Genomic DNA, 25237 nt, shown 5'->3' on the forward strand with positions numbered 1-25237 from the left:
TTATTTCATCCGTAAAATGTATTTTCCCCCAGACAGAGTTGACTAAATATTCAAGGAGTCACATATGCTGACAGTATGACATGACAACGTGATGTTGAACATGCTGATGGCACTAGTAAATAGACTTTGTCAGTAACAAAGTTCATTCACTTAATCTCACAGGGTAAGAAAATGGGTAATATGTGGTTTCGACAGTCCTAGGAGGAGGATACTTTCCCCCAAATGACCTAACACTGTGACTTCTTGAAATCTGAAGAGCAAATGTCAGAAAATTGGTTCATTTGCATCATTGCACAGTGTTTCAATATGACGCTTGCTGGTCCTGTTTGCTTGCTGGCTTTCTTATACTGTAGATCATGTGTTGTGCATTTTGCCATGCACTTCATGCTTGAGTAAGGCCAGGAAGCAGCTAGGCAAAGAAACATCAGAGAACTTGGCAAGTCCCACCATACCTGTGTGCCTCTTGTGGCAGTTGGTGTTTTTCTGAAGCATCTGAGCTAGAAGGGAATAAAAGCAGCAGTGTCGCTGAGATTGGGCAATGTGTAATCCTTGCTGTGAGTTATCACAAATGAATCTAGTTCCTCTGTGGGTCACCTAGGCTGTATTTCATCTGAGTTATGAAAATAATCATACTGAACCTGCTAGAATACAGACTTTTATGTGGATTCCTAAGCTTTAGGATTTTGTCAGTCTATCACAGAGTTCATCAAGTGCTTTCTTTCTGGGACTTGCTTTGCACAGTGCTGGATGGCAAAATTTGGAGATTAATTTGAACTCTCATGAAAATTAGCTGTGCTGTTTGGTTTCATGTTGTGATTGTCATCGTGGAGGTCAGTGCTAATGAAGTGTCAGGCTCTCTTTGACAGTTTGCATACAGGCAGTTTACTTAGGACTCAGCAATGCCATTCTCAGAAGATGAGGAGGTATTGAACTGTCAAACTGGGCTGCCCAGGTGACAGCTGATGCATTTTAGATCAGCTCCTCAACAAAGTGAATAGGCTTTTCTCCTGTTCTCCCACTAATAGTAAAATAATTTATTCTACCAAAGTTCCTTCTGTGTTTATGGTACACATTTTCCCACCAGACTTTTCTGAAACCCTTATGAAAAGAAATGTAATCTCTTGTGAGCTTTAGGAAACTTTATTTAATAAGAGATAAAATATTAGTGCTACACTGTTCTTGACTACAAGTATTTATGTGGATACAGAATTTTTTGAAGCAAGAAAATATAGGTAAATACAGATATTCACAAAAGTATATTTGTTTGGTTGTTACATAATTCCATATTAATACATTTTTTATAAATTTATATGTCAAATAAATTTCTGTTATTCCTTATTATGAATGTTTTAATACTTTGGAAGCATAAATATTATTAATAAGAGTAGAAATAAAAATTTGTTAAATACTTACTTTATATTACCAAAAACAAAAACAGAAAATACTATATGAAACAATTCAGAAAAATATTCAGTTATTCCTAACTGATTTTGTGTATATTTTATATTTCCACCCCTAAACATAAATTTCTAGACAATCTATATATGGGGCTACAAGTCATCTCACAAACTAATTTGTAACGTGTTAGCATTTGGAAGATTTTTTTATGATTGGGGGAAGACCTCTTTAGAGCTTTAGTCATTAACCTTTCCTTATGAAAAAGGAAATGACCACCCACTCCACTATTCTTGCCTGGGAAATCCCGTGGACAGAGGAGCCTGGTGGGCTACCATCCATGGGGTTGCAAAACAGTTGCACGTGACTTAGTAACTAAAAAACAACAACAGGAGATACAAAGCCCAATTCCTAAAGAAAATCATTATTGTTTGTAATAATTTAATAAGTATATGTACATAAGTAAAGGTATTTTAGGAAATCTATGTGATCAGTTTCTAAAAGATTTATTTAAATGCCATACATATATTTAATTACATTAATCTAATTTAATATATATTTTGAATTATTGGAAAAAGACCTGTGATTCCTCAAATTATGTTAATTAGACAAGACACTACAATTCCATTTAGACACAAGATTAATAGCATTTACGCTGAAGTCACTTAAATGGTATTCTCTTTATCCTCTGGGCAGTCAGGAATACAGTAGAAATAGAGATGATTGACATTTTTTCCTAACCTCTCTGTCCTTTCCTCATGAAAATGCTTAGCTGCTTCTGAGAAGCACAGCTGTTGGACAAAGCACAGGGCCCAAGGTTGTGCCTTTGGGAGGGCTAACAGAGAAATTTAGCCAATCAAAGAGCAGGCTGGAAAATGTCAGATGAGATATGCCAATCAGCATAAAAAGGTGATGACCCAAAGAGGTGATAGTGCCAACTTGATGTTGAAATCAATCTATAAAGCACAATTCTATTGCTACTGATTTTACTTGCTTATTTGTATCAGAGGAAACAGTTGCAGAAAATATGAGCTGATATAGAGTACAGAGTTAATGCTTCAGAAATGGTGAAAAAAAATCCTTTGTTAAAGAGAAGGTAAATTTTCTTTTATCCAAAGAAAACGCCTTATTGTATAAGTGGAAAAGAAAAATAATAATGTCTAAACGTGAATACTTCTATGAAAGAAAAAATGTCCCATGTATCTCTATCCTACCTTTAGTGCAACAGTTATGTTACATAGCCTTTAACATAAGAGTTCAATTATTTTTAAATGTAGAAAGATATTTTGTCTGATAATGTTAACAATTAATTCAAAACAGACATTACTGTATGATAAAAATTAAAAAACAGAACATCATAATTATTGAACTAATAGTAAACTAATGTCCAGTGAGAAGAGATAGTTTTACTCTAAATTAACTTACATTTAATAATTTTCCAATGTGATTTTTTAATCATTTTTTTAAAATTTAAGTATAGTTAATTTACAATATTGTGTTAGTTTCAGGTATACAATAAACAGATTCAGCCATATATTTATATATATATATATGTATATGTATATCCATGGATGGAGGAGCCTGGTAGGCTGCAGTCCATGGGGTCGCACAGAGTCAGACACGACTGAAGCGACTTAGCAGCAGCATGTATATATATATCATATCAGATCAGATCAGTCTCTCAGGCGTGTCCAACTCTTTGCGACCCCATGAATTGCAGCATGCCAGGCCTCCCTGTCCATCACCAACTCCCAGAGTTCACTGAGACTCACGTCCATTGAGTCAGTGATGCCATCCAGCTGTCTCATCCTCTGTCGTCCCCTTCTCCTCCTGCCCCCAATTCCTCCCAGCATCAGAGTCTTTTCCAATGAGTCAACTCTTTGCATGAGGTGGCCAAAGTACTGAAATCCCAGGGCTGATCTCCTTCAGAATGGACTGGTTGGATCTCCTTGCAGTCCAAGGGACTCTCAAGAGTCTTCTCCAACACCACAGTTCAAAAGCATCAATTCTTCGGCGCTCAGCCTTCTTCACAGTCCAACTCTCACATCCATACATGACCACAGGAAAAACCATAGCCTTGACTAGACAAACCTTTGTTGGCAAAGTAATGTCTCTGCTTTTGAATATGCTATCTAGGTTGGTCATAACTTTATGCACACATATTCTTTTTCAGATTCTTTTCCACTATAGGTTATTAGGAGATATTGAATATATACTTCCCTATTTTCCTGTGTCGTTTCCCTGAGTAGGTTCTTCTTGTTTACCTATTTTATACATAGTAGTGTGTATAATGGGGAAGGCAATGGCACCCCACTCCAGTATTTTTGCCTGGAGAATCACGTGGACAGAGGAGCCTGGTGGTCTGCAGTCCATGGGGTCGCTAGAGTCGGACATGACTGAGCGACTTCACTTTCACTTTTCACTGTCATGCATTGGAGAAGGAAATGGCAACCCACTCCAGTGTTCTTGCCTGGAGAATCCCAGAGACGGGGGAGCCTGGTGGGCTGCCGTCTCTGGGGTCGCACAGAGTCGGACACGACTGAAGCGACTTAGCAGCAGCAGCAGCAGCAGCAGTGTGTATAATTCACTCCCAATCTTTTTTTCATAGAAAAATATTGCACTCATGGCTACCTACCACACTTGTTACTATATTTACATTTTCACATTAGCTGAAAAACATCCTGGGCTGTATATAACATTACCAATTACATTGTTAGTGGGTTATATAATCTGCCAATTACAACTAAAAATAAATGCCAGGTGTTTCTTTCGCAAGTCATTAAAATGTGCATGATGGGCTGGGACTGACCCTGGAGCTGTCTGACTAGCATTCAACATAAAAATCACAAAAGAAGGAACAACAACAAAAAGCAAACACATGGACAAAAAGGAAAAAAAAAATGGGGGGGGCAATAAAGAGAAAAGTTAGTGTATGGCTGACTTTATTTTTCCTGTTTGTCTCTCCATGAGCGCTTCTTGAATTTGTCTTATAGTTGTACTTTGTCCAATAGAAGAATGTATAATGCAAGGCTATGTTGTAATACAGTATAGGAAAATCTACTTTCTTTTTTTCTTTTTTTAAATAATGACCAAGGATTTTTTTTATTCATTAAGTTTTAGTATCATTACAGAAAATGTTATGGTACAGAGTTGTTTAACATTGTTTTTTCTTTGCTCTTGATTTCCATATGAATGCTGGTAACACTAATATCTGTACAAGATCAGTCTTTGATTTTATTTTTTGTTCTGTACAATTTTAAATGTATTGGTTAAAAATACATTTCTTATTTGGATAGAAAATCTACTTTCCATCCAAAAGAAATAACCTGAATTTAACTTGTGGAAGAGGAAAATAATTTTCCCTCTATTCTTCTAAATTCTTTCCAGCCCCTCTCCAACACTCATAATAAAATGACAGATTAACAGTCAGTTCAGTTCAGTCACTCAGTTGTGTTTGACTCTTTGCGACCCCATGAATTGCAGCACGCTAGGCCTCCCTGTCCATCACCAACTCCTGAAGTCCACCCAAACCCATGTCCATTGAGTCAGTGATGCAACGAAACCATCTCATCCTCTCTTGTCCCCTTCTCCTCTTGCCCTCAATCTTTCCTAGCATCAGGGTCTTTTCAAATGAGTCAGTTCTTCACATGAGGTGGCCAAAGTATTGGAGTTTCAGCTTCAACATCAGTCCTTCCAATGAATACCCAGGACTGATCTCCTTTAGCATGGACTGGTTGGATTTCCTTGCAGTCCAAGGGACTCAAGAGTCTTCTCCAACACCACAGTTCAAAAGCATCAATTATTCAGTGCTCAGCTTTCTTTATAGTCCAACTCTCACATCCATACATGACTACTGGAAAAACCATAACCTTGACTAGATGGACCTTTGTTGGAAAAGTAATGTCTTTGCTTTTTAATATGCTGTCTTGGAGAAGGCAATGGCAACCCACTCAAGTACTCTTGCCTGGAAAATCCCATGGACGGAAGAGCCTGGTGAGCTGCAGTCCATGGGGTCCCTAGGAGTTGGACACGATTGAGTGACTTCATTTTCACTTTCACTTTCCTGCATTGGAGAAGGAAATGGCAACCCACACAGTATTTTTGCCTGGAGAATCCCAGGGACAGAGGAGCCTGGTGGGCTGCCGTCGATGGGGTCGCATAGAGTCGGACACGACTGAAGCGACTTAGCAGCTGCAGCAGCAGCATGCTGTCTAGGTTGGTCATAACTTTCCTTCCAAAGAGTAAGCGTCTTTTAATTTCATGGCTGAAAATCATCATCTGCAATGATTTAGGAGCCTAGAAAAATAAAGTCAGCCACTGTTTCCACTGTTTCCCCATCTATTTGCCATGAAGTGATGGGACCGGATCTTCGTTTTCTGAATGTCGAGATATAAGCCAACTTTTTCACTCTCCTCTTTCACTTTCATCAAGAGGCTCTTTAGTTCTTCTTCACTTTCTTCCATAAAGGTGGTGTCATCTGCATATCTGAGGTTATTGATATTTCTCCTGGAAATCTTGATTCCAGCTTCTGCTTCTTCCAGCCCAGCATTTCTCATGATGTACTCTGCATATAAGTTAAATAAGCAGGGTGACAATACATAGCCTTGATGTACTCCTTTTCCTATTTGGAACCAGTCTGTTGTTCTGTGTCCAGTTGTAAATGTTGCTTCCTGACCTGCATACAGATTTCTCAAGAGGCAGGTCAGGTGGTCTGGTATTCCCATCTCTTTCAGTTTTCCAATAGACTATTGTGATCCACACAGTCAAAGGCTTTGGCATAGTCAATAAAGCAGAAATAGATGTTTTTCTGGAACTCTCTTGCTTTTTTGATGATCCAGAAGATGTTGGCAATTTGATCTCTGGTTCCTCTGCTTTTTCTAAAACCAGTGTGAACATCTGGAAGTTCACAGTTCACATATTGCTGAAGCATGGCTTGGAGAATTTTAAGCAACCTTTTACTAGCGTGTGAGATGAGTGCAAGTGTGCAGTGGTTTGAGCAATCTTAGGCACTGCCTTTCATTGGGATTGGAGTGAAAACTGACCTTTTCCAGTCCTGTGGCCACTGCTGAGTTTTCCAAATTTGCTGGCCTGTTGAGTGCAGCACTCTTACAGCATCATCTTTTCAGATTTGAAATAGCTCAACTGGAATTCCATCACCTCCACTTGCTTTGTTCGTAGTGATGCTTCCTAAGGCTCACTTGACTTCACCTTCCAGGATGTCTGGCTCTATGTGAGTGATCATACCATTGTGATTATCTTGGTCATGAAGATCTTTTTTGTACAGTTCTTCTGCATTCTTGTCACCTCTTCTTAATATCTTCTTCTGTCAGGTCCCTACCATTTCTGTCATTTATTGAAACCATCTTTGCATGAAATGTTCCCTTGGTATCTCTAATTTTCTTGAAGAGACCTCTAGTCTTTCCCATTCTATTGTTTTCCTCTATTTCTTTGCATTGATTGTGAAGGAAGGCTTTTTTATCTCTCCTTGCTATTCTTTGGAACTCTGCATTCAAACAGGTATAATTTTCCTTTTATCCTTTGTTTTTCGCTTCCCTTTTTTTCACAGCTATTTGTAAGGCATCCTCAGACAGCTATTTTGCTTTATTGCATTTCTTTTTCTTGGGGATGGTCTTGATTCTTGTTTCCTGTACAATGTCACGAACCTCCATCCATAGTTCATCAGTCACTCTGTCTCTCAGATCTAGTCACTTAAATCTATTTCTCACTTCCACTGTATAGTCATAAGTGTTAATTTAGGTCATACCTGAATGGTCTAGTGGTTTTCTCCACTTTCTTCAATTTCAGTCTGAATTTGGCAATAAGGAGTTCATGATCTGAGCCACTGTCAGCTGCTGGTTTTGTTCTTGCTGACGGTATAGAGCTTCTCCATTTTTGGCTACAAAGAATGTAATCAATCTGATTTCGGTGTTGACCATCTGGTGATGTCCTTGTATAGAGTCTTCTTTTGTGTTCTTGGAAGAGGGTGTTTGCTATTACCAGTGTGTTCTCTTCCAGAACTTTATTAGCCTAGGCCTGCTTCATTCTGTATTCCAAGGTCAAATTTGCCTATTACTCCAGGTGTTTCTTGACTTCCTACTTTTGCATTCCAGTCCCCTATAATGAAAAGGACATTCTTGTTCGGTGTTAGTTCTAGAACATGTTGTATGTCTTCATAGAACCATTCCACTTCAGCTTCTTCAGCGTTACTTGTCTGAGCATAGACTTGGATTACCGTGATATGAATGGTTTGCCTTGGAAACGAACAGAGATCATTCTGTTGTTTTTGATACTGCATTTAAGTACTGCATTTCAGACTCTGTTGTTAACTATGATGGGTACTCCATTTCTTCTAAGGGATTCCTGACCACAGTAGTAGATATAATGGTCATCTGAGTTAAATTCACCCATTCCAGTCCATTTTAGTTCGCTGATTCCTAGAATGTTGACGTTCACTCTTGCCATCTCCTGTTTGACCACTTCCAATTTGCCTTGATTCATGGACCTAACATTCTAGGTTCCTATGCAATATTGCTCTTTACAGCATCGGACCTTGCTTCTATCACCAGTCACATCAACAGCTGGGTATTGTTTTTGCTTTGGCTCCATCCCTTCATTCTTTCTGAAGTTATTTCTCCACTGATCTCCAGTAGCATATTGGGCACCTACCGACCCGGGAAGTTCCTCTTTCAGTATCCTATCATTTTGCCTTTTCATACTGTTCATGGGGTTCTCAAGGCAAGAATACTGACATGGTTTGCCATTCCTTTCTCCAGTGGACCACATTCTGTCAGACGTCTCCACATGACCCGCCCATCTTGGGTGGCCCCACATGGCATGGCTTAGTTTCATTGAGTTAGACAAGGCTGTGTTCCATGTGATCAGATTGGCTAGCTGCCTGTGATTGTGGTTTCAGTCTGTCCGCCCTCTGATGCCCTCTCTCAGTGTCTACCAGCTTACTTGGGTTCGTCTTACCTTGAATGTGGGGTATCTCTTCACAGCTGCTCCAGCGAAGCGCAGCTGCTGCTCCTTACCTTGGATGTGGGGTAGCTCCTCTCGGCCGTGCGTGTGCCGTTGCAGCCGCCACGTGACAGATTAACAGGGGAAAAACAAATTTGATGATATGTATATCTCCTGTTCACATGAGAGATACTCAGGAAAAATTAGCAACTCCTGGAAATTGTGGAAACCTTCACCTTAAATGTCATCTTCAGTTAAAAACAAAACAAAATGTTGGGAATGGGTAGTCAACTATGTGTAGTTAGCCAAAGATTCACGATAAACAAGTGTACGTTTATTATGCAATGTAGTCTCTGCCTTATCCATTAATAAGTTTTTCTTTTTTAAAAATTTATGTTAATTGGAGGCTAAGTACTTTACAGTATTGTGGTGGTTTTTGCCATACATTCACATGAATCAACCATGAGTGTACATGTGTCCCCCATCCTGACCCTCCCTCCCATCTCCCTCCCCATTCCATCCCTCAGGGTCATCCCAGTGCACCAGCCCTGAGCACCCTGTCTCATGCATCGAACCTGGACTGGCGATATATTTCATATATGATAATATACATGTTTCAATGCTATTCTCTCAAATCATCCCACCCTCGCCTTTAATAAGTTTTTCAAAAGAGTTAGTCATCCCGTTCTTTGTACAGTAAAGAAGACACCCTTACAAATGGAGATTGTCCTTATAAATATAAATGTCTCATACAAAAGGCTAACTTCTACTTGGTTTCCAGAGCTTCTTCTGTGTCTGCATGCATGCTAAGTCACTTTAGTTGTGTCCAAAATCTGGGATCCTATGGACTGTAGTTTCCAAGGCTCCTTTGTCCATGGGATTTTCCAGGCAAGAATACTGAAGTCGGTTGCCATTTCCTTCTCCAGGGGATCTTCCCAGCACAGGGAAGACACACAGGAAACTGTCTTTTGAATCTCCTGCATTGGCATGCAGGTTCTTTACCACTAGCACTATCTGGGAAGCCCTAAATGTGCCATGTGCTGTGTGTGCTCAGTTGCTCAGTCATGTCTGACTCTTTGAAGCCCCATGTACCATAGCCCACCAGGCTCTTTTGTCCATGGGGATTCTCTAGGCCAGAGTAATGGAGTGGTTGGCCATTTCCTCCTCCAGGATATCTTCCTGACCCAGGGACTGGCCCCATGTCTGCATTGACAGGTGGGTTCTTTACCACTAGTATCGCCTTTTCTGTGTCTACTGTTTTTTAAAAACAATCAGTCTAAAATAATCATTATGCTTAAGATGCACATTTGCGGATGACAAATTCCACTCCCTTTCTCATTAGATGTTAGAATGTTTTCTCCTAAATATGAGAAGGAAAAAGAAGAGTAGAACATCTAAGTGCTTTTCAGAACAAATTTACAAATTCAAAATGTAAGTAAACTAAAATACTCCAAATTTATGAGTATTAAATGTTGTTATGTTAACTATAGATTTTAGGTTCTTAATTACCTTCCAGGAAATTTAGAATCTGCAGTCACTTTTTTAATTCACCTCAATTTTTGTTATGTGATGGTCCTTTCTTTGGCCTGTGTGAGGATACCAAACTAAAAATGCTCAGCAGGAACTTCCCTGGTGGTCCAGTGGCTAAGACGCCACGCTCCCAATGCAGGGGGGCCTGGGTGTAATCCCTGGTCGGGGAACTAAATGGCAACCCACTCCAGTGTTCTTGCCTGGAGAATCCCAGGGACCGGGGAGCCTGGTGGGCTGCTGTCTATGGGGTTGCACAGAGTCGGACGTGACTGAAGTGACTTAACAGCAGCAGAGAACTAATATAGTCATGAGTTTATGTCCTCAGTCATATCTGACTCTTTCTGACTCCCCCACCAGGCTTCTTTGTCCATTGGATCTTCCAGGAAAGAATACTGGAGTGGTTTGCCGTGTCCTTCTCCAGGGGATCTTCCCCACCCAGGGATCAAAGCTGAGTCTCCTATAGTGGCAGGCTGATTATTTACTGCTGAGCCATCAGGGAAAGCTAAAGTTCATTTCGAGATGAATAGATCCCATATGCTGCAACTAAAACATCCTGTGTGCCATGTAGCCAAACAAACAAATTTATATGTTTTATTTTAAAAGTCCTTTGCTTGTAAAAAAAAAAAAAAAAAAAGCCCAGCGAATAGTTGCCAGGTACAAGGGATGAATGTGTGAATGAGCTGTGATGCTGGGTATGTAATATGTAGTTGAAATCCATATCTAAGCCCATATAATTTACCTTCCATGATTCCAGCAAAAATACCAGCCCTCTGTTGCAGCCCTTCATATGCCTGATGCATATGAGGCCAAACAAATCTAAGCATCAGAGTATGGAGGAGGGAAAGTTTTATTTCAAGGGTCAAGCAAGGAGAACATGTGACTTATGCTCAAAACCCCCCAACTCCTCAAGGGTTTTCAGGAAAGAGTTTTCATAGGCAAAATTTAGGATGAGGCTGCAGGATGTGTGACTTTTTTCTGATTGGTTGGTGGTAACAGGGTGATATTCTAGGAACCCTGTGCTCTGTCTGAAGGTACCAACCTCTTCCTGAGTGGGGGCCTTAAATCCTGCGGAAGAATTTGAGAATATTGTTGTGTATATACCCTGAGGAGGAAGCAGGACTCTGCTTCAATTGTTGCGCTGCTGCTGCTGCTGCTGCTGAGTTGCTTCAGTCGTGTCCGACTCTGTGTGACCCCATAGACAGCAGCCCACCAGGCTCCCCCGTCCCTAGGATTCTCCAGGCAAGAACACTGGAGTGGGTTGCCATTTCCTTCTCCAATACATGAAAGTGAAAAGTGAAAGGGAAGTCTCTTAGTCGTGTCTGACTCTTCTCGACCCCATGGATTGCAGCCCACCAGGCTCCTCCATCCATGGGATTTTCCAGGTAAGAGTACTGGAGTGGGGTGCCATTGCCGTCTCTGAATTGCTGCACTACTGTCTCTTAACTGCTCCTCCTTGGTTTCTTTATTCCCTTCCTTCCCTGATCAGCAATTCTTTGAATCCACTCTTTGAAATTTAGGAAGGTCTAGGTGGCTGAAGCCTTTTTTCTACAAGCAGGAAAAGGGAGACATGGAAATGCTTTGACGGTTTTGTATCAGGAGGTCCGCACAGGGTCCTGCTGAGTTTCAGGTGGCAGGTGGACATGTGATTCTTTGTGTTTGTTGAAAAATAGGGCCTCCATAGTTCCCACTTGTGCTTTCTTTAACTCTAGAAGTGAACTTTGTAGATCTTGTGAGGGCTCTATATTTTGAACTCTTTTGCAGGATGCCACTTGTATGCTTGGTTAAGCCATAGATTGGAGTCTCTATTGAAATTAAGATCCTACTCATCAATGGCCAGATCCTCTGAACTGGCTATACTTAAAAGCATTAATTGTCTTATTGGTACTGCCAATTAAAAATTGGCATTTGTCATCCACGTCTACACAGATTAAATCATGAACCACTGCAGCTGTGACCTTCAACACACCCCGAAATGGATTCAGGGTGGACATCAGGAATGAGGTACTCTGTGCTCTGGGAAAAACTGGCAGAACAGGCCTTTAGATAGTTATATATTTTCAGTAGAAAAATTTAAAAGCTCAATTCTTGCATCTCATATGTAGAAAAAAATCAAAATCATTAACAGTAACATCTGCTCTTGGTGACTGGCAGCAAACCTCTGCCAAAATGTGTGTTTTATGGCATGCACTCCCTCTTCACTAAAATAGTATGTAACACCTTCCTCACTACCACTTTGGAGCAGTTTCTCAAAGCTATCTAAAATGCTCTCTCCTAGGCCTATAATCCTCATTTTGGCTCAAACAAAACTTAACTCACAGTTCTCATGTTGTGCATTTTTTGAAGTTGGTAACACCTTTTATCTCCAAATCCCCAGCTCCCAGTAACTGACCCTCCAAAAGATCTCTTTTGGTTTCTAGTTGTATTTGGTCTCTTAGTCATGTTCGAGTCTTTGTGAGCCCCTTGACTGTAGCCCACCACGCTCCTCTCTCCACAGAATTTTCCAGGCAAGAATACTGGAGTGGGCTGCCGTTTCCTCCTCCAGGGGATCTTCCCATCCCAGAGATCAAACTTGTGTCTCCTGTATTGCAGGTGGATTCTTTACTGCTGAGCCACCAGCGAAGCCCAGGAGGAAATATAAGGGACTGCAAGGTGAGCTTTACTGTTTGTGCCGGGTGTTTCTGATAGATTTCCTTCCTGACCTATATTTGTAGGTCCTGAGACTTTGGAAACAGAACTGTCCTACATTTAAGAAAAAATTACAAAAAAATTAAAATATTTAAAAAATAATAATTACCCAATATATATCTGCCTGCAGGTAAAGAACATGCCTGCAATGCAAGAGACAGAGGAGACAAAGGTTCCATCCCTGAGTCAGGAAGATGCCCTGGAGGAGGGCACAGCAGCGTAACCCACTCCAGTATCCTTGCCTGGAGAAAACATGGATTGAGAAGCCTGGCGGGCTCCTGTAATAGGCTCACAAAGAGTCGGACATGACTAGTGACTAAGCACTTGTATAGTGTGACTATAGCTCAATGACTCTTTCATGCCTGACTCTTTGCGACGCCATGGATGGCAGCCCACCAGTCTCCTCTGTCCAGAAAAATTTCCTGTAAAGAATACATGGGTGGGTTGCCATTTCCTACTCTAGACTTCCAATAATAGGCATATATGATTCAAAAACTGCTTCTTGGAAAATAATATGTTCTCTTTGTGATAGAGATTTTTCTACCTCCATTGCCTGTAGGACCCAAGAGCCATCTTTTGAAATGCAAACTTTAGGAAAATAATTCTCTTTAAAAAAAAAAAAAGAAGAAGAAGAAGAAGTGGGAGTGGGAGGAGGTGTTGGAAATTGGATAAATGAAAAATCTTAAGTGTGTGTATGTTTGCTATGTGTGTCTGTCTATGTATGGAGTAGATGGGTAATATTTTTTCTACCTCCAGACAGAACTGACAAAATCAATTTATAAAATGCTCTGTTTAGTTCATTTGAAGGGAATGTTTGTAAGAATTCAGTATTCTAAAACTGTTAGCTTTTCTCTTGTTAAACTGTCTTATGTCAATTTAATTATTCAGTTCAGTTCAGTTCAGTTGCTCAGTCATGTCAGACTCTGCAAACCCATGAACCACAGCACACCAGGCCTCCCTGTCTATCACCAGCTCCTGGAGCCCACCCAAACCCATGTCCATTGAGTCGGTGATGCCATCCAACCATCTCATCCTCTTTCATCCTCTTCTCTTCCTGCCCTCAATCTTTCCCAGCATCTGGGTCTTTTCAAATGAGTCAGCTCTTTGCATCAGGTGGCCAAAGTATTGGAGTTTCAGTTTCAACAGCAGTCCTTCCAATGACTACTCAGGACTGATCTCCTTTAGGATGGACTAGTTGGATCTCCTTGCAGTCCAAGGGACTCTCAAGAGTCTCTCCAACACCACAGTTCAAAAACATCAATTCTTCTGCACTCGGCTTTCTTTCTAGTCCAACTCTCACATTCATACATGACCACTGGAAAAACCATAGCCTTGACTAGATGGACCTTTGTTGGAAAAGTAATGCCTTTGCTTTTTAATATGCTGTCTAGGTTGGTCATAACTTTCCCTCCAAGGAGTAAGCGTCTTTTAATTTCATGGCTGCAATCACCATCTGTGGTGATTTTGGAGCCCCACAAAATAAAGTCAGCCATTGTTTCCAGTGTTTCCCCATCTATTTGCCATGAAGTGATGGGACCAGATGCCATGATCTTAGTTTTCTAAATGTTGAGCTTTAAGCCAACTTTTTCACTCTCCTCTTTCACTTTCATCAAGAGGCTCTTGAGTTCTTCTGCCAAGCAAAAAACCTAGGAAGGGAGAAGAAAAAATTTGCCTCCCTTACAGTGCATTTTCCACCTTATCAAGGACAACACTCTTACAATTGTACCCTCTGACTCTTGCATCACCAATTCTTCCATCTTTACTGTATCATTTCAACATATTCCAAATATGCTACAATAGTTCTCACTTTAAACAAAAATGGACCTCACTCCCTTTTTAGTTACTGTGCCACTTCTCTGTTTCCATCTGCAGTGAAACTCCCAAGTGAATATATTTTATTTCTATTCAATATCTCTTGCACTCACTAATGTGGTTTTTTCCCTCATTAGTGGTTACTCCATTATAAATTACCTCCAGGTAGTAAACACAATTTTCAGTTCACAAGTAGTATCTTACTAATGCAATCAGAAGCAATTGATAGAATTGATACTAATTTCCTCTTGAAACACATTTTTTTCCACTTATTTTTATGTATCATTCTTATTCTCCTTCTACCTCATTGTATGCTTTTCGACTTCATTGATGGTTCCTCCTCCTTCTCTTCTTGACTTCTCAGCTTTGGACAGTATTTGTCCCAGTCTTCTGAACTTTTCTCCTTTATGTACATTTACCTCCTAGGTAATATGATAATCTTCCGTGATTTTCAGTTCAGTTCAGTTAAGTTGCTCATTCCTGCTGGACTCATTGCGATCCCATGGACTGTAGCACACCAGGCTTCCCTGTCCATCACCAACTCCCAGAGCTTGCTCAAACTCATGTCCATTGAGTCGGTGATGCCATCCAACCATCTCAGTCTCTGTCATCCCCTTCTCCTCCCACCTTCAATCTTTCCCATTATCAGGGACTTTGCCAATAAGTCAGTTCTTCCCATCAGGTGGCCAAAGTATTGGAGCTTCAGCATTAGTCCTTCCAGTGAATATTCAGGATTGATTTCCTTTAGGATTGACTGTTTGATCTCCCTGCAGTCCAGGGGACTCTCAAGAGTCTTCTACACCACAGTTCAAAAGCATCAGTTCTCTGGTGCTCAGCTTTCTTTATAGTCAAACTCTCACATCCATCAGGTGTCCAAAGTATTGGCGCTTCAGCTTCAGCATCAGTCATTCCAATGGATATTCAAGACTGATTTCCCTTAGGATTTCCTTTAGAAAACAATGATTTTAAATAATATTTATTCTGACCACAACCAATAGTATATATTCAACTCAAAACTCCTAAAGTCTAAATTTATAAATAAGATTCTCTACTCAGCATTTCTATTTCAATGTCTGCATTTCCAATGTAATGTATCTACAATATGTGTGTGTGTGTGTGTGTGTGTGTATCTTGATTTCTCTCGCTGAAAGTCTTTAAACTGCAAAAGAATCATTTTCATTATTTCAATTATTGTAGCCAAAAACCACGGAATCCTCCAACATTTATATACTCCTATACTCCAGGTTTGTCTTTTTGAATCTTTACCACCTGTCATCTATTCCATTGTCATTGTTATTGGCCAGATCTAAACATTCATTACCTGGGCATTTGTAATAGTTCTTTAATTGTTCTCCCTGATCCACTCTGGCCCCATCTTCTCCACTATTTAGTCTCCTCAAGGCAGCCATATTATAGTTTAAAAACATAAATTGGATCATATAAATGTTTATCTCAGACCTTTCCATTCATCTCATTCAGAATAAGAGAACTTATGGTGGTCTACAAGATTGTACATGATATAGGTCCTTGAGAACCCTCTGATAACCATCTCCTACTTTTCTCTCCTTTGCTCATTCTGCTCCAGTCATGATGACTTAGTTGATATTCTCCAAACATGCTCAACCAGTTTCTTCCCTAAATTCTTTCATATCTACTGTTTCATCTTGTTAGGTACTTAGAATAGGAAAATGGAGTCCAAAATAGTTGTGGCTAAAAGACAAAGAAGGGAAAAGCCCATGAAAATAGAACAAAGGAAGGTCCGAGGACTGGAGTGAGGACCTCAGGTGAAGCAAACAGCCTTCAAGCTAACCCAGTTTACCTAGGGCAGGCTCAAGGGGAGGAGAAAAAACATATAAAAAGAGGAGCAAAGATTGAGCCTCAGGCTTCTCTTCTCTGCATCTTTTGGATTGGCCAGCACTCCAGGATGTATTTTCCTTTGCTTACCAAATAAAACTGAGCTGCAACAGAGCTGTAACACCGAGCTGTAACTCCATCTGTCACTTCAAATTTTTGCTGTGGTGAGACAGAACCAGGGAAATCACACATTTCCCGGAGAGTCTGATATAATACTCTTTTGCAAAGTGTTTAGCTTTCATTCACTTTCACTGGGTCTCTGAACAAATGTCACTTTATCAGCAAAGTCTTATCATACCACTTTATATAAAATTACATCCTGTAACTCTCTATTCTTTTTTACCATGCTTTACTTCAAAGCCCTTATTGCATCTCATATATCATTTAGTCATTTGTTTACACCTTTAAGTCTGTCTCTTCAATACACAAACACAACAGACTAGTGACTGCACTTTGTTTCATTCCTGTAAGACTCAGTTCCTAGGGCAGTGAATGGTGCATGATAAATGATAGATGTTGAAAGACAAATGGATGAGTAAATCGAAGAGGGAATTCTTTGGCATACTATAAGAGATTTCAGGCTTTATTAAATATATGCATAATAACTTTCTTTGGGTATAATTTTTCCACCAACAATATAGCAATACAATAACATGTCAAAATGTATACAATTAAATATCTACCAAGACTAAAAGGACATTAAAACCTGAAGGAAAAATTATATTTTAAATATATATATTTAGGACTATATATTTTTAATTCCAGGGGGTATATGTGTTTGAAAATTCTATGAGTGCTTTTGGAAAACATAATTTGAATCTTTTTTTCTTTTTCTTTTTTTTTGCTACAGGGCTTGCTATTGATGAATCATTTCTCTTCCAGCACTTCCAAACCATCTGTGTAACAATCCAGGTTAGATTTTATTATGGTGATTTTAGTAACACCCTTTAATTTTAGAAATAAATGAGGTTAATTTGAATATTGCTGCCTTTATCCACCACCTCCCTTTAAGAGACTCTGATTCTCCATGATTGTAAAACCAGTATTAATTATAGTGGAAGTGCCATAAAGTCAACCCATCAGTACTTTATGATGTAACTTATAAAAGGAATGAAAAATAAATGCACTGAAAATAGGTAAGGATTTAGGTATTGTGTATATAGTTAGTTTTGAATTCTCTTATTTTCTTGTGTTTATGATTTTATTATCGTGTGCTCACATCTGTGAGAACTGTTGGAAGAAAAGTTCAAAGACACTGATGTTAGATTGAAGATCTTTACATCCTAGGTGACATCATTTACATGTTATGTGTGTACTGGGATGTATTTTTCCCAGAAGACTTGTGTTTGATTTTTCTTGCTACTCTCAGAAGTACCATCCTAATTAGATGGTTAGTGAAGGTAAACATTCAGGCTCTAAATGCAGAAGAGTGAGCATGACTAATGCCTTTGAAATGCTAGGGAGGAATTTTTATTTATTTATTTATTTTTGATTCACTATCCAGAGCCCACAAGAAAATCTATTTATTTCTGTTCTGTATAACAGGTTCTGTTAGATTCTATATTTCTGAATTAATAGATAGTGAGATTTTCCTGGGTCCAGATTTGTGAGGATTGGTTTCTCCTTTGTCTCACCAAATAATTTAAGCCCTAGGCTCAGCCTATAATGCCTCCCTCTCTTGCCCTCTCTGCAGTTTCTAGACATGGAAGCTATAAGCACCAAAGCTTAAAGCTATCAGGATATTTTGACAATTCTCCCACTTTGTACTTTCCTTGATGGGTGTTCTTCCTTCATCATTAGCTTCAAACGATTCTCCTACTTTCTGGTAGTCTCTCTCATTACTTAAAAATAATATTTTTAACTTTTGAATATCTTGCTCCTGCTGGTGCTCAGTCGTGTCTGTCTCTGCATCCCCATGGACTGTAGGCTATAGGGCTCCTCTGTCCATGGAATTTTCCAGGCAAGAATACTGGAGCAGATTGCCATTTCTTATTCCTGGGGATCTTCCCAACAAAGGATTGAACCCATGTCTCCTGTATCTCCTGCATTGGTAGGTGGATTCATTATCACTAACACCACTAGTATATCTTGTGCATGTTTGGCTGCTTGTGTCCAACACTTTGTGACCTTGTGGACTGCATCCCTCCAGGCTCCTCTATCAATGGGGATTCTCCAGGCAAGAATACTGGAATGGGTTGCCATGCCCTCCTCTAGGGGATCTTCCCAACCCGGGGTCGAACCCAGGTCTCCCACAGTGCAGGAGGATTCTTCATCATCTCAGATACCAGGGAAACCTAAGAATATTGGACTGGGTAGCCTATCCCTTCTCCAGGGGATCTTCCCGACCCAGGAATTGAACCGGGGTCTCCTGCATTGCAGGCGGATTCTTTACCAGCTGATCTACCAGGGAAGCCCTTATATAGCATATAGGCAGTGAATTAGGGGATCTCCAATCTAGTATATTATTCTAAAACAGAAACCCCTTTTTAAATTCCCCCTTTATTTATTTTTTTTTAGAGTTTTATTTTATTATTATTTTTTTTCTTTAATAGAAAATTATTTAATTAGTATACATGTGTTCCCCATCCTGAACCCTCCTCCCTCCTCCCTCCCCCTTTAAAACACTTTATTTTTGTATTTGCATATGCTTCTCATTAATAAAGTAAATTGAAATGAAAGAGAAATTAGGATAGTTCTGTCTTGAGTTCATTTTCTGATAACAGCATTTTTCCTTTTCCAGGAAGAATGATTTCTGAACTGCATGTTATATTCTACAGCCACTAATTGCAGGACACATAAGAAAAATTCTAATTGCTGCAATAACGTTGATGGCCTTTGGACTGAGAAAAGTCCTGTGACTGAGGATAAATGGGGATTCCAAAATAAAGTGAGGAAAAAAACAATAGACAGTGACTCTTAAGTAAATTATTCATTATAAGAAGGAGCTCTTTGAAACTTCTGGCTTACATAATAAAATCCTCTAATATACCAGACATTAGACACAAGATAACACAATTACAATTTAAAAGGTTCATATGGATAGGATAACTATCTACTTCTCTTATATAGATTTACCACAAATTACATTAAATAATTACAAATGGTCCAATTCCCAGAGTAGGACCAATTATATCTTTTTAATTCTGGAAACTATGCAAAATTAGCTTTCCTTAGATCTTTTTACAACCTTTGAAATATACTAATTTTTATTCCACTGGTGAAGTAAGAATTTCAGATATTGACCTCTTGTAGTTCTCATTTTTAATTTCTGTTCTCCACAAAGATATTAAATTACAAGGATAAGTTATAACTACAATTAAAGTAGTTTGTTAACTTAAAAGCAAGGTTGATACTAGGCTGATATTAACCTATGAACTTTAAAAGAACTGACAAAGAAACTATAAATTCCTGAGGAAATACTAAAAGGGTACAGTACAACTTTAGAATTTCTTACCTATTCTATATACGGTAAAATATTTGTATATTACTAAACAGATAAAGACACATATATTATTTAAAGATTTGAATATATTCTTAACAACAGAAAATGTTTTTCTTTATTACATTTACTTTTTCTCTTTTAAAGATCATTTATAACAAAGATATTAATCATTTATAAATGTGAATCATATCATCACATATATTTCATTTACTTTCTTTTTCTCTACCTATCTCTATTTTTCTCTCTGTACATGCTTTTTGGTATAATTAATTCAGTTCAGTTCAGTTCAGTCGCTCATGTGTGTCTGACTATTTGCGACCCCAGAATTGCAGCATGCCAGGCCTCCCTGTCCATCACCAACTCATGGAGTTCACTCAAACTCACTTCCATCCAGTCGGTGATGCCATCCAGCCATCTCATCCTCTGTCATCCCTCTCTTCTCCTTCCCCCAATCCCTCCCAACATCAGAGCCTTTTCCAATGAGTCAACTCTTCGCATGAGGTGGCCAAGTCCTGGAGTTGCAGCTTTAGCATCATTCCTTCCAAAGAACACACAGGACTGATCTTTAGGATGGACTGGTTGGATCTCCTTGCAGTTCAAGGGACTCACAAGAGTCTTCTCCAACACCACAGTTCAAAAGCATCAATTCTTCTGCATGCAGCTCTCTTCACAGTCCAACTCTCATATCCATACATGACCACTGGAAAAACCATAGCCTTGACTATATGGACATTTGTTGGCAAAGTAATGTCTCTGCTTTTGAAATGTTATCTAGGTTGGTCATAACTTTCCTTCCAAAGAGTAAGTGTCTTTTAATTTCATGGTTGCAATCACCATCTCCAGTGATTTTGGAGCCCAAAAAATAAAGTCTGACACTGTTTCCACTGTTTCCCCATCTATTTGCCATGAAGTGATGGGATCAGTTGCCATGATCTTTGTCTTCTGAATGTTGAGCTTTAAGCCAACTTCTTCACTCTCCTCTTTCACTTCCATCAAAAGGGTTTTTAGTTCCTCTTCACTTTCTGCCATAAGGGTGGTGTCATCTGCATATCAGAGATTATTGATATTTCTCCTGGAAATCTTGATTCCAGCTTGTGCTTCTTCCAGCCCAGCGTTTCTCATGATGTACTCTGCATAGAAGTTAAATAAGCAGGGTGACAATAAACAGCCTATACGAACTCCTTTTCCTATTTGGAACCAGTCTGTTGTTCCATGTCCAATTCTAACTTGCTTTCTGACCTGCATATAGGTTTCCCAAGAGGCAGGTCAGGTGGTCTGGTATTCCCATCTCTTTCAGAATTTTCCACAGTTTATTGTGATCCACACAGTCAAAGCTTTGGCATAGTCAATAAAGGAGAAATAGATGTTTTTCTGGAACTCTATCGCTTTTCCCATGATCCAGTGGATGTTGGCAATTTGATCTCTGCTTCCTCTGCCTTCTCTAAAACCAGCTTGAACATCTGAAGTTCACGGCTCACATATTGCTGAAGCTTGGCTTGGAAAATTTTGAGCATTACTTTACTAGCATGTGAGATGAGTGCAATTGTGTGGTAGTTTGAGAATTCTTTAGCATTGCCTTTCTTTGGGAGCGGAATGAAAATTGACCTTTTCCAGTCCTGTGGCCACTGCTCAGTTTTCCAAATTGCTGCATATTGAATGCAGCACTTTCACAGCATCATCTTTCAGGATTTGAAATAGCTCAACTGGAATTCCATCACCTCCACTAGATTTGTTCATAGTGATGCTTTCTAAGGCCCACTTGACTTCACATTCCAGGATGTCTGGCTCTAGGTGAGTGATCACACCATCATGATTATCTTGGTCATGAAGATCTTTTTTGTACAGGTCTTCTGTGTAGTCTTGCCACCTCTACATAATATCTTCTATTTCTGTTAGGTCCATATCATTTCTGTCCTTATCGAGCCCATCTGTACATGAAATATTCCCTTGATACCTCTAATTTTCTTGAAGAGATCTCTAGTCTTTCCCATTCTGTTGTTTTCCTCGATTTCTTTGCATTGATCACTGAGGAAGGCTTTCTTATCTCTCCTTGCCATTCTTTGGAACTCTGCATTCAGATGCTTATATCTTTCCTTTTCTCCTTTGCTTTTCCCTTCTCTTCTTTTGACAGCTATTTGTAAGGCCTCCCCTGACAGCCATTTTGCTTTTTTGCATTTATTTTCCATGGGGTTGGTCTTGATCCCTGTGTCCTATACAATGTCACAAACCTCCATCCATAGTTCATCAGGAACTCTCTCTATCAGATATAGTCCCTTAAATCTATTTCTCACTTCCACTGTACAATCATAAGGGATTTGATTTAGATCATACCTGAATGGTCTAGTGGTTTTCCCTACTTTTCTTCCATTTCAATCTGAATTTGGCAATAAGGAGTTCATGATCTGAGCCACAGTCAGCTCCTGGTCTTGTTATTTTAATATTATTTATATAATTTATTTATTATTTATATTAATTTATACTTATGTTAAATTGTAATTAATTAGGAAATAGATATTTCATACCATTTTTTATGTCATACAATTTCATGTATGTTATGTGTTAAACAATGAAATTAAAATGTTCTATAACACTATATACGTTCCAGGTCACATTCAAGGTCAGGAGGGACTGCTGTGAGGAGATACCCCTTGTCCAAGGTAAGGAGCAGGAATTGCACTTTGCTGGAGCAGCCGTGAAGAGATACCCCATGTTCAAGGTAAGAGAAACCCCAGTAAGAGAGTAGGTGTTGCGAATGGGCATCAGAGGGCAGACACACAGAAACAAAATCACAGAAAACTAGTCAATCTGATCACACGGACCACAGCCTTCTCTAACTCAATGAAACTAAGCCATGCCATGTGGGGCTGCCCAAGATGGGCAGGTCATGATTGAGCTGTCTGACAGAATGTGGTCCGCTGGAGAAGGGAATGGCAAACCACTTCGGTATTCTTGCCTTGAGAACCCCATGAACAGTATGAAAAGGCAAAATGATAGGATACTGAAAGAGGAACTCCCCAGGTTGGTAGGTGCCGAATATACTACTGGAGATCAGTGGAGAAATAACTCCAGAAAGAATGAAGGGATGGAGCCAAAGCAAAAACAATACCCAATTGTGGATGTGACTGGCGATAGAAGCAAGGTCCAATGCTGTAAAGAGCAATATTGCATAGGAACCTGGAATGTTAGGTCCGTGAATCAAGGCAAATTGGAAGTGGTCAAACAGGAGATGGCAAGAGTGAATGTCGACATTCTAGGAATCAGGGAACTAAAATGGACTGGAATGGGTGAATTTAACTCAGATGACCATTATATCTACTACTGTGGGCAGGAATGCCTTAGAAGAAATGGAGTAGCCATCATGGTCAACAAAAGAGTCCGAAATGCAGTACATGGATGCAGTCTCAAAAACGACAGAATGATCTCTTTTCGTGTCCAAGGCAAACCATTCAATATCACAGTAATCCAAGCCTATGTCCCAACCAGTAATGCTGAAGAAGCTGAATTGAATGGTTCTATGAAGACCTACAAGACCTTTTAGAACTAACACCCAAAAAAGATGTCCTTTTCATTACAGGAGACTGCAATGCAAAAGTAGGAAGTCAAGAAACACCTGGGGTAACAGGCAGATTTGGCCTTGGAATACGGAATGAGGCAGGGCAAAGGCTAATAGTGTTTTGCCAAGAGAATGCACTGGTCATAGCAAACACCCTCTTCCAACAACACAAGAGAAGACTCTACACATGGACATCACCAGATGGTCAACACTGAAATCAGATTGATTATATTCTTTGTAGCCAAAGATGGAGAAACACTATACAGTCAACAAAAACAAACTGAGAGCTGACTGTGGCTCAGATCATGAACTCCTTACTGCCAAATTCAGACTTAAATTGAAGAAAGTAGGGAAAACCACTAGACCATTCAGCTATGACCTAAATCATACCCCTTATGATTATACAGTGGAAGTGAGAAATAGATTTAAGGGGCTAGATTTGATAGAATAAGTGCCTGATGGACTATGGACGGAGGTTCATGACATTGTACAGGAGACAGGGATCAAGACCAACCCTATGGAAAAGAAATGCAAAAAAGCAAAATGGCTGTCAGGGGAGGCCTTACAAATAGCTGTGAAAAAGAGAAGTGAAAAGCAAGGAGAAAAGGCAAAATATAAGCATCTGAATGCAGAGTTCCAAAGAATAGCCAGGAGAGATAAAAAAAGCCTTCCTCAGTGATCAATGCAAAGAAATCGAGGAAAACAACAGAATGGGAAAGACTAGAGATCTCTTCAAGAAAATTAGAGATACCAAGGGAATATTTCATGCAAAGATGGGCTCGATAAAGGACAGAAATGGTATGGACTTAACAGAAACAGATATATTAAGTAGAGGTGGCAAAACTACACAGAAGACCTGTACGAAAAAGATCTTCACAACCCAGATAATCATCATGGTGTGATCACTGACCTAGAGCCAGACATCCTGGAATGTGAAGTCAAGTGGGCCTTAGAAAGCATCACTATGAACAAATCTAGTGGAGGTGATGGAATTCCAGTTGAGCTATTTCAAATCCTGAAAGATGATGCTGTGAAAGTGCTGCACTCAATATGCCAGCAAATTTGGAAAACTGAGCAGTGGCCACGGGACTGGAAAAGGTCAGTTTTCATTCCAATCCCAAAGAAAGGCAATGCCAAAGAATGCTCAAACTACCGCACAATTACACTCATCTCACATGCTAGTAAAGTAATGCTCAAAATTCTCCAAGCCAGGCTTCAGCAATATGTGAACCGTGAACTTACAGATGTTCAAGCTGGGTTTAGAAAAAGCAGAGCAACCAGAGATCAAACTGCCAACATCCTCTGGATCATGAAAAAAGCAGGAGAGATCCAGAAAAACATGTATTTCTGCTTTGTTGACTATGCCAAAGCCTTTGACTGTGTGGATCACAATAAACTGTGGAAAATTCTGAAAGAGATGGGAATACCACACCACCTGACCTTCCTCTTGAGCAACCTATATGCAGGTCAGGAAGCAACAGTTAGAACTGGACATGGAACAACAGACTTGTTCCAAATAGGAAAAGGAGTATGTCAAGGCTGTTTATTGTCACCCTGCTTATTTAACTTCTATGCAGAGTACATCATGAGAAACACTGGACTGGAAGAAGTACAATCTGGATTCAAGATTGCCAGGAGAAATAACAATAACCTCAGATATGCAGATGACACCACCCTTATGGCAGAAAGTGAAGAGGAACTAAAGAGCCTCTTGATGAAAATGAAAGAGGAGAGTCAAAAAGCTGGCTTAAAGCACAACATTCAACAAACTAAGATCATGGCAACTGATCCCATCACTTCATGGCAAATAGATGGGGGAACAGTGGAAACAGTGTCAGACTTTATTATTTTGATCTCCAAAATCACTGGCAATGGTGATTGCAACCATGAAATTTAAAGATGCTTACTCCTTGCAAGAAAAGTTATGACCAACCTAGATAGCATATTAAAAAGAAGAGACATTATTTTGCCAACAAAGGTCCATATAGTCAAGGCTATGTTTTTTCCAG

Source organism: Bos taurus, chromosome 3 (genome assembly GCF_002263795.3).
Source record: "Bos taurus isolate L1 Dominette 01449 registration number 42190680 breed Hereford chromosome 3, ARS-UCD2.0, whole genome shotgun sequence".
In the NCBI taxonomy this organism is placed as follows: Eukaryota; Metazoa; Chordata; class Mammalia; order Artiodactyla; family Bovidae; genus Bos; species Bos taurus.